This window comes from Chelonoidis abingdonii, chromosome 1 (genome assembly GCF_003597395.2).
Source record: "Chelonoidis abingdonii isolate Lonesome George chromosome 1, CheloAbing_2.0, whole genome shotgun sequence".
NCBI lineage: Eukaryota > Metazoa > Chordata > Testudines > Testudinidae > Chelonoidis > Chelonoidis abingdonii.
Genome location: NC_133769.1, coordinates 61,365,954 through 61,379,303, shown reverse-complemented (window position 1 = coordinate 61,379,303; position 13,350 = coordinate 61,365,954).

The window sequence follows — 13,350 nt, the reverse complement described above, 5'->3', positions numbered from 1 at the left end:
TGACTGTTAAATTTATGATAATTTTCAAATCCTCCTTCACTTGACGCTCAATTCTATGCAATCTCAGATCTTCACCAGCAAGGATGGCTCAGTTTAGATTTTCGCCTAAGTCCTCGCCGTGAATGAAGCAAGATTATATGTTTCTCCGCAATGCACTTTTTCATCTGTTAAGTGTCTTCTTGTATCTTGACTCAAGGCCCCACTGGTCTGTTTAGCAGCTCTCTGCTTGTGATTGTACATTAAAAACATTTTGTTATTACCTTTTGAATTTTGGCTAGCTATCTTCAAATCCTTTTTGGCTTTTCTTATTAATTTTTACACTTAAGTTGCAGTGTTTATGGTCTTTTTATTTACCTTGCTAGATTTTATTTCCACTTTTTAAAAGATGCTTTTTATCTCACTGTTCTTTACATGGTTGTTAAGCATGTGGTCTTTTTTACTTCTTTTTACTGTGTTTTTTAATTTCGGGCTTATACTTTTAGTTGGGCCTCTTTTATGGGTACCTTTTGAAAGTGTCCAAGCAGTTGCAGGGATTTCAATCTAGTCACTGTACCACTTAATTTTGTTTAACTAACCTCATCATTTGGTAGTTCCCCTTTCTGAAATTAAATGCCACAGTGTTGGACGTTGGTTTCTTCCCACCTCAGATGTTAATGTTAGATATGTATATTATGGTCACTATCCAGCGGTTTCTGTTTACGTTGGTTGGACCAGATCCTGTCGCTTCACTCAGGACTAAATCAAGAATGCCTCTCCTTTGTGGTTCCTGACCAGCTGCTCCAGAAGTCTTTTAAAGTATCGAAAAATTGTCTCTGCATTTCATCCTCAGGTGACATGTACCAGTCAAATATTGGGGATATAGGATCCCACCTATTATGTAGTTCTTTATTTTGATAGCCTCTCTATCTCCTTAGTATTTCATTGTCAATATCACTGTCTTGGTCAGGTGGGCCGATAGTAGATGCCTTGTTTCTTATTAGAGCATGGAATTACTATCTAGGATTTTCAATTTTAAGATTTTTACTTCATCATAATCTATGGAACATGTGGATTCATTTAAGATTTTTACTTCATCATGTCTTAACTATTTTGAGTAGTTTGTATCATCTGCCAACTTTGCACCTCACTGTTTATCCTTTCTCAGTCATTTACGATAAATTGAATAGGACTGAGTCCTAGGACTAATCTCGTTGGGACACCACTAGTTACCCCTCTCCATTCTGAAAAATGTCATTATTCTACCTTGTTCCTGTCTTTTAGCAGTTTCTCATGCATAAGGACCTTCCCTTCTTTAGTTTTAATTTACATAAGAGCTTTGGTGACGGACTTGTTAAAGGCTTTCTGGACTCTAAGTACACTCGTCCATGCGAATTCCCCTTCGGTCCACATTTTGTGACCCCTTCAAGAAGCTCTTATGATAGTGACACGATTTCCTTTCAGAACACATTGTTGACTCATGTCCTCAACAGTTATTTGTTTTTCTATGTGTCTGACAATTTATTTAACTATTTGTTCATATTTGCCGAGTTATGTTCATTACAGGTGTCTGTAATTGCGGGATCACCTCTACGACCCTTTTATAATTGGCGTTAGCATGAGGCAAGCTTCAGTCGTGTTGCGTACCGAGCGATTTTAAATGACAGGTACAAGCGTTAGTTAATAGTTTCCGCACTTCTATTTGAGTTTTTCAGAACTGTTAGTGATGCCATTGGTCCCGGTGAATTGGTTAAGTGTTGAGTTTCTATCAGATTTATTCCAAAACCTCCCCTACTCTCACTGTTATAAATGTATGCCCTATTTCCAGTACTAATTTCTCTAGCTTCAACTTTCATCCATTAGATCAGTGGTTCTCAAATTTTTGTACTGGTGACCCCTTTAATGTAGCAAGCCTCTGAATGAGACCCCCCTAATAAATTAAAAACACTTTTTTATATATTTGACACCATTGTAAATGCTGGAGGCAAAGTGGGGTTTGGGGTGGAGGCTGATAGCTCATGACCACCCAGGTAATAACCCTGTGACCCCCTGAGAGGTCCTGACCCCCAGTTTGAGAACCCCTGCATTGGATCATGTTATACCTTTCTCTGCTAGATTGAACAGCCCATTATTAAATATCTGTTCCCCATGCAGATATAGACTGTACTCAAGTCACCCTTACCCTTCTCTTTGTTAAACTAAACAGATTGAGCTCTGTGAGTCCATCACTATAATCCATTCTAATCTTTTAATCATTCTCATAGCTCTTTTCTGAATCCTCTCCAATATAGCATCATCCTTCTTGAACTGTAAATACCAGACTTAGACACAATATTCCAGCAGTGTTGCACCAGTGTCAAATACAGGGATAAAATGACCTCTCTACTCCTACTTAACATTCTCCTGTTCATGCATCCAAGGATTTCATTAGCCCCTTTGGCCATAGCATTGCACTGGGAGCCTATGTTCAGCTGGTCATCCACTATGACCCACAAATCTTTTTCAGAGTCACTGCTTCCCAGGATAGTCTCCCATCCTGAAAGTGTGGCCTGCATTCTTTGTTCCTAGATTAATACATTTAAATTTAACCATATTAAAATGCAGATTGTTTGCTTGCTGCTGTTTACCAAATGATCCAGATTGCTCTGTATCAGCAACCTGTCCTCTTCATTATTTACCACTCCCTCAATTTGTGTCATCTGAAAACTTTATTAGTGATTATTTTCGTTTTCTCCAGATCATTGATTAAAAACTGTTAAATAGCATAGGACCAAAAGCCAGTCTCTGTGGGACCCACTAGAAACACACACATTTACAATTACATTTTGAGACCTACCAATTAGCCAGGTTTTAATCTATGTAATGTTAATTTTATATCTTTCTACTTTTTTAATCAAAATGTCATATGGTACCAAGTCAAATGCTTTACAAAAGTCTAAGTAACCAACCTTGTAATCTCATTAAAAAATTAGATCGAGTTAGTTTGACAGGATCTATTCTCCATAAATCCGTGTTGACTTGCAATAATTATGTTACCCTCCTTTAATTCCTTATTAGACAAGTCCCATATCAGCCATTCCATTATTTTGTCCAGGATTGATATCAGGCTGGCAAGCTCATAATTACCCAGGTTATCCCATTTACCCATTTTTAAATATTGGCACAATAGCTTTCCTCCAGTCTTCTGGAACTCCCTCGATATTCCAATATTGATTGAAAAGCAACATTATGGCCCAGTGAGCTTCTCGGCCAACTCTTTTAAAACTCTTGGATCCTGATTTATAAATGTCTAGCTTTAGTAGCTAATGCTGTTTAGCATCCTCCTGAAATACTTGTGGAAAAGAAAGAGTCTTAACATATGATATGACTACATCATCTTTTTTCCCAAATATAGAACAGCAATATTTATTGAACAATTCTGCCTTTTCTGCATTATTATTGATAATTCTATCATTTCCATCTAGTAATGGACCTGTGCAGTATTATTTTTGTTTCTAATACACTACTTTAAAAACTCCTTATTGTTGTTAACTCTTCTGGCCACAGATTTCTCCGCGGCTTTCTGCTTCCCTTATCAATTTTCTATAATTCCTACCTTCTGATTTATATTCATTACTGTCAACTTCCCCTTTCTGCCATTTTTTATATTTTTTATAGCTGCCATCACTTTCCCTCTAATTCAGGTCGGGTTTTTTTAACCAATAGAGCCCTCTTCCTCAATTGTGGCTTTTGGGGCATCTAGTAAAGTGTTCTTACAAAATGCCCAATTATCATTCACATTTTTTTATTAAATTCTTCCTCCCAGCTGATTTGCTCATAATTGTTTTCAGCTTTGTGAAATTAGCCCTTTTGAACCACCAAACGTGTTTATGTGAGAACATAAAATGGAGTTGTCTACCTTACAGAAACAGCATGATACCCATACAGCATAATAAAGCATGAAAGTAGTAACAGTAAAAGTTATTAGAAATTGTGAACAAAATATCAGTGTTGTGTGTAGCTTTGTCACAGATAATGCTACTAATATAGCAAAGATGGAATAAATCTAGAAAAGGATAATGAAGTGAGCCTGTAATTTATAATACATAGATCCTTGTTTGATGCATCTTTTAGCCAAAGACTTAGATACTCCAAGAATAAGGGAAATTGTTGTTGAAACTGTAAAATACTCCTGTGATAATCATTTGGGTTCTGTTTCACTGAAGAATGAAGGAGGATTAGAACTAATTCTCCCCCAAGATGTACAATGGAAGTCAATGGTTGATTGTTTTCAGCTACTTATTAAAATTGGGCCTATCCTGATGACACTTTGTGAGGAAAATCATGACAAAATGTAGATGGAATTATTGCAGCCACAGTAGTCAACATCAAACTAAAGAGAAATGTAGATGATACACTGAAGATAGTGAAACTGTTTTCCAAATCTTTGGAAAAAATACAGAAAGATAGCTACTCTATTGCTAATGCAAGATAGCTACTCTATTGCTAATGCTCTTGAAATTTGGAAAGAACTTTAAGAAACATTGCAGAAAGAAATGCTCAACCACAAAATTAAGCTGCAGGCAGTGAAGAAGCAGATGGATCAAGCACACATTCTGCCTCCTTTTCTTGCAAATATTCCCATTCCCACAAAGTACCAGGGTAAATATCTAACTGCAAAGAGGAAGATGCTGCTATGACATGGGCATCTAATAGGCATCCATTAATCACACCAACAATAATACATTTCAGGGCTGGAGATAAACCATTCAAGCAGTACTTGTTTACTGCCAAAGTTTTAAAGAAGGTCAAGACACTGAAGTGGTGGAAGCCAGAGTTTGTTGAAGTGCTAAACCATTTTTTGACAGTAGTCTTTTCCACAGGTGCAGAGAGAATATTTTCTGCATTTGGACTAGTTCATTCAAAGCTGAGAAACCAAATGGGAGCTGAAAAAGCAGGAAATCTTGTTTTTCCTCTTCCAATCTATGAATAACAATCCAGTGGGACAAGATGAGATCTATTAGTTCTAAAACCTTGAAGGACACGGTGGCTAGAAACAATCACTTCAATTCACTAGCTACAGATAATACTTCTTTTGTTTAAAAAAAGTTAGTTTTAAATGCAAAACGTTGTGACAAACTTACTCCCCATCCCCATGTATCTAGTACATTTAAGATAGTTTTATTTAACTAATAAAAACAATTTTTAAATTCTGCTTTTTGTGAATTTTTAATTGAATTCTAATTGCAAATCAAGATTAAAACCAATTACTTAAATCAAAGTTTTACTAGCTACTGATTTAAATCATGATTAAATCTTGATTAAATTGGTGATTTAAATCATTTTGTTTAAAATCAATCACGCTCATTATCATACAGATTTTAAAAAATGGACATTATCTGCGATGAAGGGTTTACTTGAGACAATGAATCTCACTTTTCTTATGATGTGAGTATAGATTTAGAGTTTTTTACAAATGTTAAATGCAATCTATTAAACCACCTATTGCCATTAAAACATTTATTTTACATTTAAAATGACATAACAGAAATGTCTGGAAACAGTATGTTGAATTCCATTTGCAGTTTTCTAGCAATATTGTAAAAAGGCAAATTGATCATGCTTTTAATCATGGATTAACTAAAATGTGCCCTTGAGTCTTTTGGGCTTCAATGTCAGCAGGTGATCAAATGCTCCAATTTGTTGGAGATTAATACAGTGACATCAGCCATGACCTTTTTTTAATTACACAAATAATGTAAGCAGAAAATCCCTGGATTACACTTCTTTCTGAAAGAAAGCAATCTAGTGTTATCTGGTGCACAGTAAACTTAAATCAAATTACATGCATATTAGACATTAAGAAATATACATCATTTCAGAATCAAAAGTATTATCCACACCTGAATGCTTGGGTTTTTCAAAAACAATCTGTACCTGGGCTTATATTTTTAAAGAAATCTAATCAGAAATAGCACAAAAAAGAGTAATAGCATTCCTATTATAATGTACTCCAGAAAAGTTCTTTCTAGCCCAAGAACTAGACACTAAATTCCCAGCTAGAGATAGCTCAGTAACAACCAAATATGGGAATGACTAACTGAAGGAGCATGACCTTTTTTATTATTGTTTTTGACAGGAAAAAAATGGGCCCTCTGCACAGAATAAGTTCAGATCTCATGTTTCAGTTCTTTATGCTTTCTCCATATTCCATGCTACTGAAGATCCATCTCTCAGGTTTACTTTACAGTGATAACAAAAACCAAGAGCTAGAAGTTAAGGGAAGACATATTCAATATAGAAATAAGGCACACATTTTTAACAGTAAGACTGATTAATCATTGGAACAAACTACCAAGGGAAGTGGTGGATTCTCCGTCTCTTGACGTCTCCAGATCAAGACTGGATGCCTTGGCTTGTGCTATACAGACAGGGCCGGTGCTACCATTAAGGTGAACTAGGCAGTTGCCTAGGGCGCCAAGGTTTGGGGGCACCAAAAAGCTGTGCCAACTATTTTTTTTTTTACAGCAGTTCCTCCCTGGGTGCGTAGTCACTGCTCAACTTCTCCCACCTCCCAGGCTTGCAATGCCAATCAGCTGTTTGGCGCCGCAAGCCTGGGAGGAGAATTAGAGCAGGGGCGACATGCTCGGGGAGGACGCAGAGCAGAGGTGAGCTGGGGTGGGGAGGTGCTGCATGGCTCCCCGGGAGTGGGGGGGGAGCTGTTGTGGGGGAGGGCCCTCAGGGCAGAGCGGGGGGCGAGGAGCTGCCGCAGGGCTGGGGGGGTTGGTGCAAGGTGGAAGTTTCGCCTAGGGCACAAAACTTCCTTGCACCGGCCCTGTACACAGGCAGTCAGAGTAGATGATCTAATGGCCCCTTCAAGCCTTAAAATCTATGAAGTGAAGAAGTGGTTAAGGAAATGTTGTAAAATTGCTCCTGTTTCTTGTTCAGTTCCTTAAAGTCAGTAAGGTGTTTTTCATTTACTTCCTTTGGCATTTGATCTGCCTTACGTGCATATCTATATTCTTGCAAGTTTACAATAGGTAGATAACTTTGCTGATAGGAAATATTAGTTTTAAAGTTGGGAAACTAATGACAAATTAATATTTAGTTACTGGATATTGAAGAAGGAAGGTAAGCTCTGTCTCAAAAACCCATTTCCTTTGCATTAAAGAGAAGCCCCACTGGCAGGGGCGGCTCCAGGCCCCAGCACGCCAAGCGCGTGCTTGGGGCGGTATGCTGCAGGGGGCGCTCTACTGGTCGCCAGGAGGGCGGCAGGCAGGCAGCCTTCAGCGGCATGCCTGCAGAGGGTCCGCTGGTCCTGCGGCTCTAGTAGACCTCCCGCAGGCATGCGGGAGGTCCACCAGAGCTGCAGAACCGGCGACCGGCAGAGCGCCCCCCACGGCATGCCGCAGTGCTTGGGGCAGCAAAATGTCTGGAGCCACCCCTGCCCACTGGTGTGGTTTAAAACAGTGACTCTCAGCCTTTCCAGACTACTGTACCCCTTTCAGGAGTCTGATTTGTCTTGCGTACCCCCAAGTTTCACCTCAGTTAAACTACTTGCTTACAAAATCTGACATAAAAATACAGAAGTGTCACAGCACATTATTACTGAAAAATTACTGACTCTCATTTTTATCATATAATTATACAATAAATCAATTGAAATATAAATATTGTAATTACATTTCAGTATATAGTATACAGGGCAGAATAAACAAATCATTGACTGTATGAAATTTTAGTTTGTATTGACTTTGCTAGTGTCACTAGGCAAATATCTAGATGAGTTGATGTATCCCCTGGAAGACTTCTGTGTACACCCAGGGGTACGTGTACCCTAGTTGAGAACCACTGGTTTAAAACACTGAGCTAAGTCCCCATTTCATACTCTACAAGGGAGACACCACTGCAAATCAAACCAAGTCACAAGGGGTGTCATTCTTACTCAAGCTATATTCAAGCCTTGACTTGCTGGGGTTCCCATCTTTTAACAATTTTTAAATTACTTGAGGTCAGTCCATTGGCCCAGAAAGAGGGGAATGTGAAATAGAGGTAGTGTTGCCTTGTAGATACAGCAGGACTGGACTAGACTGGAAATCAGGAAAACGAGTTTCTATTCCTGGCTCTATCACTGACCTGCAGTGTGACCATGGGCAAGACATTTAATTTCTCTGTGCTTTAGTTTCCCCATCTGTAAAATGAAGACAATGATACTGATCCATCTTTGTAAAGCACTTTGAGATCTATGGATGAAAACTGCTATATAAGAGCTAGGCAGCTTTACTATGCTGATCACCGGATCTCTTCTAATTTTTGGAAAGGATAAACATTGAGCAAAACAAATCACATAGTGGTTGAGAAAAATGAAGGGCTGGATTCTTCTTCTCACCCTTTTGATCCAGTAAATTGGAAGGAGTCCCAAATGTGTGCTGATGGAACCAAAGCACTAGCACAGACACTGAAAGTCCCCTGTCTATGGACATAAGGAGATCATCCATCAATGCCACTAGAGCAATCTCCGTGTCACATCTTACTCTTCAAACTGATTGTGAAGGGTGCAGGACATTTCCCTACAATAGTGACTTTGGAGTTTGTTCACTCCATCTTTCTCTGTGATTTTTCTCATGACGTAGAGGTTGATTGCAAGGCAATAGTTAATAGGGCATTGGGGTCACCTGTGGGTTCTGGAGGACCAGCTGGATATGGCATACTTAAGGCTGGCTGGTAGATTGGTTTCTCCAAAGAAGGTGTAAATGATCTGTGTCAGCGGTAGGCCTAGGTTCTCTGCATTGGCTTTCCCCTACCATCAGAAGCACTGGGGCTGTTTCACGTGTAGTGATCAAGAATCCCTTAGCATTTCTAGGGTTTCCATTTTCATTACTGGGCCAAACTCTGTCAAGGAGGAGGCATGATCTTCTCTCCTTCACCTTGTTTCCTTATTGTGGTGAGTCTGTCCTGGATTTGCATGATCTTTCTGAAGATTAAATTCAGAGCTATCGCAAGTGGCATAGTGCTTGGCTATAAGGCTGAATGAAGGCAGTCTAGTGAGATCAATCATTTCACTATTCAAAAGAGTCCTGCCAGTCAGGATTTTGCAGACAGGATGGCAGAGGAGACAGAGGTTTCTTGGGCTATGAATGTTTATGAAGCTACTTATGAAAATTAGATATGGAATTAAATGTTACATAGAATCATTCAATGTAGCTAAACAATGTGGAATGAGTGAGCACCTCTACCTAGAGCTATGTCCCCTATCCGGCAATGAGCTCTGTGAAGGAGGACCCCTGAATCCATACAGACCCATTAGGGCGCCGATTCAGAATTCATTGCCGAAGGGGGTCCTGTATCTGAAACTTTTAATGAACTGTACTATTAATTATACTGAACAGGTCCAGATTAGACTTTTCCCACTTAAATGAAAAACAAAGTTATGGGGAAATGTTGTTTTAGTTAAGCCCCCACACAGTGAACAATATTCATCGCTTTTAATTTTTTCAAAGGGGATTTTAGCATGATTTGTTGTTGTTTTTAGTCCATGCAGACAATATTCCATGTTGATCTATTTGTAAACATAAAAATAACAAACAAAAATAAAGATGATAATTTGTACAATCTAATTAGTGCTGCTAATCCCACTCACCAGATGGTATAGAGCCATAATCAAAAGCAGTGCTGACAAAAATATGGTCCATATTTGTACATTTTAATTATTTTCAGATGAAAGACAGATATAGCTGTTCTTGTTTATCTAGAGGGCACATACAGTAGGCTTTGTCATACAATCTCAAAACAAAATACTACTAAGCAAAATATTGCTCTAGGTTAGATTTTCAAATGCTGTATATTAATTTGTACAATGTGGGTATGGATAAAGCTGCGGTTATGTGGTTTTTTAAAATCTTTATGATTTTTGACATTTTGCATTTTCTGTGATGTGCTTGGGCGGATGTGATGATACACTGTTGAACTAATTTCACCAAGAACCTTGAGCATTGCCAAGTTAAATGCCAGGTCTGCATGAGAGGCTAATAGAGAGCAGGAGTTCAGTGACAATGTTGTGGTGACACAAGAACTAGACTAGTGAACAGTGCAGGGGCTAGTGCACACTACCACTTATGCCAGTATAACCTATGTCACCCCCCTGAGTGACGTAAATTACACCAACCTAAGTGCTTGTCAAGGATCCTCCCCCACTCTGAACTTTAGAGTACAGATATAGGGACCTGCATGCACACTTCTAAGCTTAATTACTAGTTTAGATCTGGTAACACTGCCACCATCCAGAAATTTCAGTGCCTGGAACACTTCCTGTCCTCCCAAAACCTTCCCCTCCCTGGGCAGCCTTGAGAAGCTTTTTCACCAAGTTCCTGGTGAACATCGATCCAACCGCTTTGATCTTAACATAAGGAGAATTTAACCATCCCCCCTCCTTTCCCCCACCAATTCCCGGTGAGTCCAGATCCAATCCCCTTGGATCTTAAAACAAGGAAAAATCAATCAGGTTCTTAAAAAGAAAGCTTTTAATTAAAGAAAGAAAGGTAAAAATTTTCTCTGTAAAATCAGGATGGAAAATACTTTACAGGGTAATCAGATTCATATAGCCCAGAGGAACCCCCTCTATCCTTAGGTTCAAAGTTACAGCAAACAGAGGTAAAATCCTCTCAGCAAAAAGGAACATTCACAAGTTGAGAAAACAAAAATAAGACTAACACGCCTTGCCTGGCTGTTACTTACAAGTTTGAAACATGAGACTGATTCAGAAAGATTTTGAGAGCCTGGATTGACGTCTGGTCCCTCTTAGTCCCAAGAGCGAACAAAACAAAGAGCACAAACAAAAGACTTCCCCCCACCAAGATTTGAAAGTATCTTGTCCCCCCATTGGTCCTCTGGTCAGGTGTCAGCCAGATTTACTGAGCTTATTAACCCTTTACAGGTAAAAGAGGCATTAACCCTTAACTATTTGTTTATGACAGTGCTAGTCGGCAGAAGATGATCTCTCCCATACAGCAGCTTTACCAGACGTGCCACATCGGTACAGCTGCATCAATGTAGTGCTTCTAGTGTAGACTAGCACTGAGTATAATCTTTAGTTCCCATAGGGGAAATGAGTATTCTCGCCTCCTCATGATTAAATCAAACAAGAAGACAGAGAGCACAGATAGTTATGCAAAAACAGAGGGCCTTGGGGGTACAGAACAGAGCCCCAATCCTGTACCGTGCCTATATGGAATGCCACTGAAGTCTAGCTCCAGCCTGGTGCAGCACTCTGCAAGCAGGTAGGGTTGGGGCCCAATGTCTGTGACACTTGATACAAAACAATGCCTAGACGTTTGTTCAGGAAAAAAATCCCATTTTTATTACATTATGTTTCTATCACATACAAAAAAATCTTTGCTAAAAGAACTCTGTTAAGGTTGCAAAGTCAAGCACTCAAACGTTAGGAAATGCTAGGTTTACAGTTGCCTGTGGATCCTTACTTCAGCCCCCTTGTATGTGTGCATTATGAAACAGTCTTTAAGTACATGATATACTATTTTTATTCTCATCATTCCACCCCACACATCACCCTGCCCTACGTCCAGCTCTTCTCCCCTCTGCACTCAAATCAGGCACCTAAGAGACAATTGGGCAATGAAAAGTTAGTTGTTGAAATATGCTCAAGAACAGAAGGGTCTGGGTGGTCAAAAATAGAGAAGATTGATTAATTACCAGCAAAATTAACAACAAAAGCAAATTATTATAATCCTGGAGCAAGAAACTGAGCTATATTTAAATCCCAAAGGAAGATACTTGGATTTCAGATTGCTAATCTTATTCACATAATGTAGATGGTAGGAACCCTTCTAATAACATGCATGTGGATTTTTATTGGCCTATTTGTGTTCATTAAAAACAGCTGCTCTCAATGGCCAAGAGAAAATGAGCTTAAAGCAGTGGAAAGACAGACCTGATTGGTTATAACACAGCACTTTACCTCCTCATGTGTTGTTTTTCTAGCTTCTTAAAAAGAGAAGCAGTTAGATGTCTGCCAGAAAAACATAGCCATTGCTGAGGGAACAGGGAGTTGAGCAAGTAATAAAAGCATCTTGTCTGATAAAAACAGTTCTAGTTCTACAGGCGATGTGCTGAGGAAAACTCTCCCTCTCTCTTATCAGCAGGTTGAGATAGCATTTTATTTTCACTGAAATGTATTTGTCTTTTTAAAATATTCAAATTGTTAATATATTCCAATAAAACAATATATCATTAGGATGATTTCTAAAGTTTCCTTGAATTCTGCAGTGTATAGAGATAAACATATGAATACAAACAGCCAATGGTAGATCTGACATTCATAGCTATTTTATAAATCTCATCCTTCCTGTTACTTCCTGAAGTTAGTAGAGGTGAATTTTGAATATCCTGCAAAAATCAAACAGTAAATTAGATACCATCATGCCCCTAGGCTGTCTCAAGTTTTGTATTTTAAATGTGTGACAGATGTGAAAAGTCTTAAGGTCAGAAATAATATAATCCAAGAAGGAAAATAGATAAATGCATACATAAAATAAGATGAGACCCCCGAAAACAGTGATAACAGATGAATGAGTTTAACTAAATGAATCGGGGACTCCACCCCTGCAATGGGATTTTTAAAGCATCTTGAACTAAACAGTTCAGAGGGTTCAAAGTTTCAGTTACTGGAATTACCCATGATTTTTTTTTTAACTTCATTCATACTTCCCTATATAAATCTACAGTCTTCATATCTGTGAATCAATTAATTGTATTAGCCTCCCACATGACCCAAGCTACCAATGCTGGTTAAGCTATGGGCTTGTCTACAGGGTGGGGTAATGAACTCTACAAGGGTGTGATTTCTAAAGCACACTAATGTGCTGCACATTAAATGGTCTGTGTAGACCAGATGTGGGCAAACTACAGCCCGCTGGCCATATCTGGCCCGCAGGCCCGACCTGCCTGGGCCCTGAGCTCCCGGCCAGGAAACCTGGTCCCCAGCCCCTCCCCCAATGTCCCCCCACTCCCGCAGCCACACCACCGCGCAGGACGTGCTCTGGTCCCTGGCTCCCGCTGGGCAGGGTGGGGAGCGCAGCTGGCTCTGGCTGGGTGTTGCGGCTGCAAGCTCCTGCTGCTGGTAAGCAGACAGGGAGCTGGAGGGTTGAGTAAGGGAGCGGGGTATCCCGGGGGGCAGTCAGGGAGGAGGGGGAAGTTGGATGGGGCGAAGGTTCTGGGGGGAAGGTCAGGGGATGGGGAACAGGGAAGGTTGGAACTGGGAGTCCCAGGGGTGGGGGGCCTGTCAGGGGACAGGGATGTGAATAGAGGTTGGGAGGGCAGTCAGGGGACAGGGAGAAGGCGGGTTTGGATAAGGGGGTGGGATCCTGGGGGGCAGTTAGG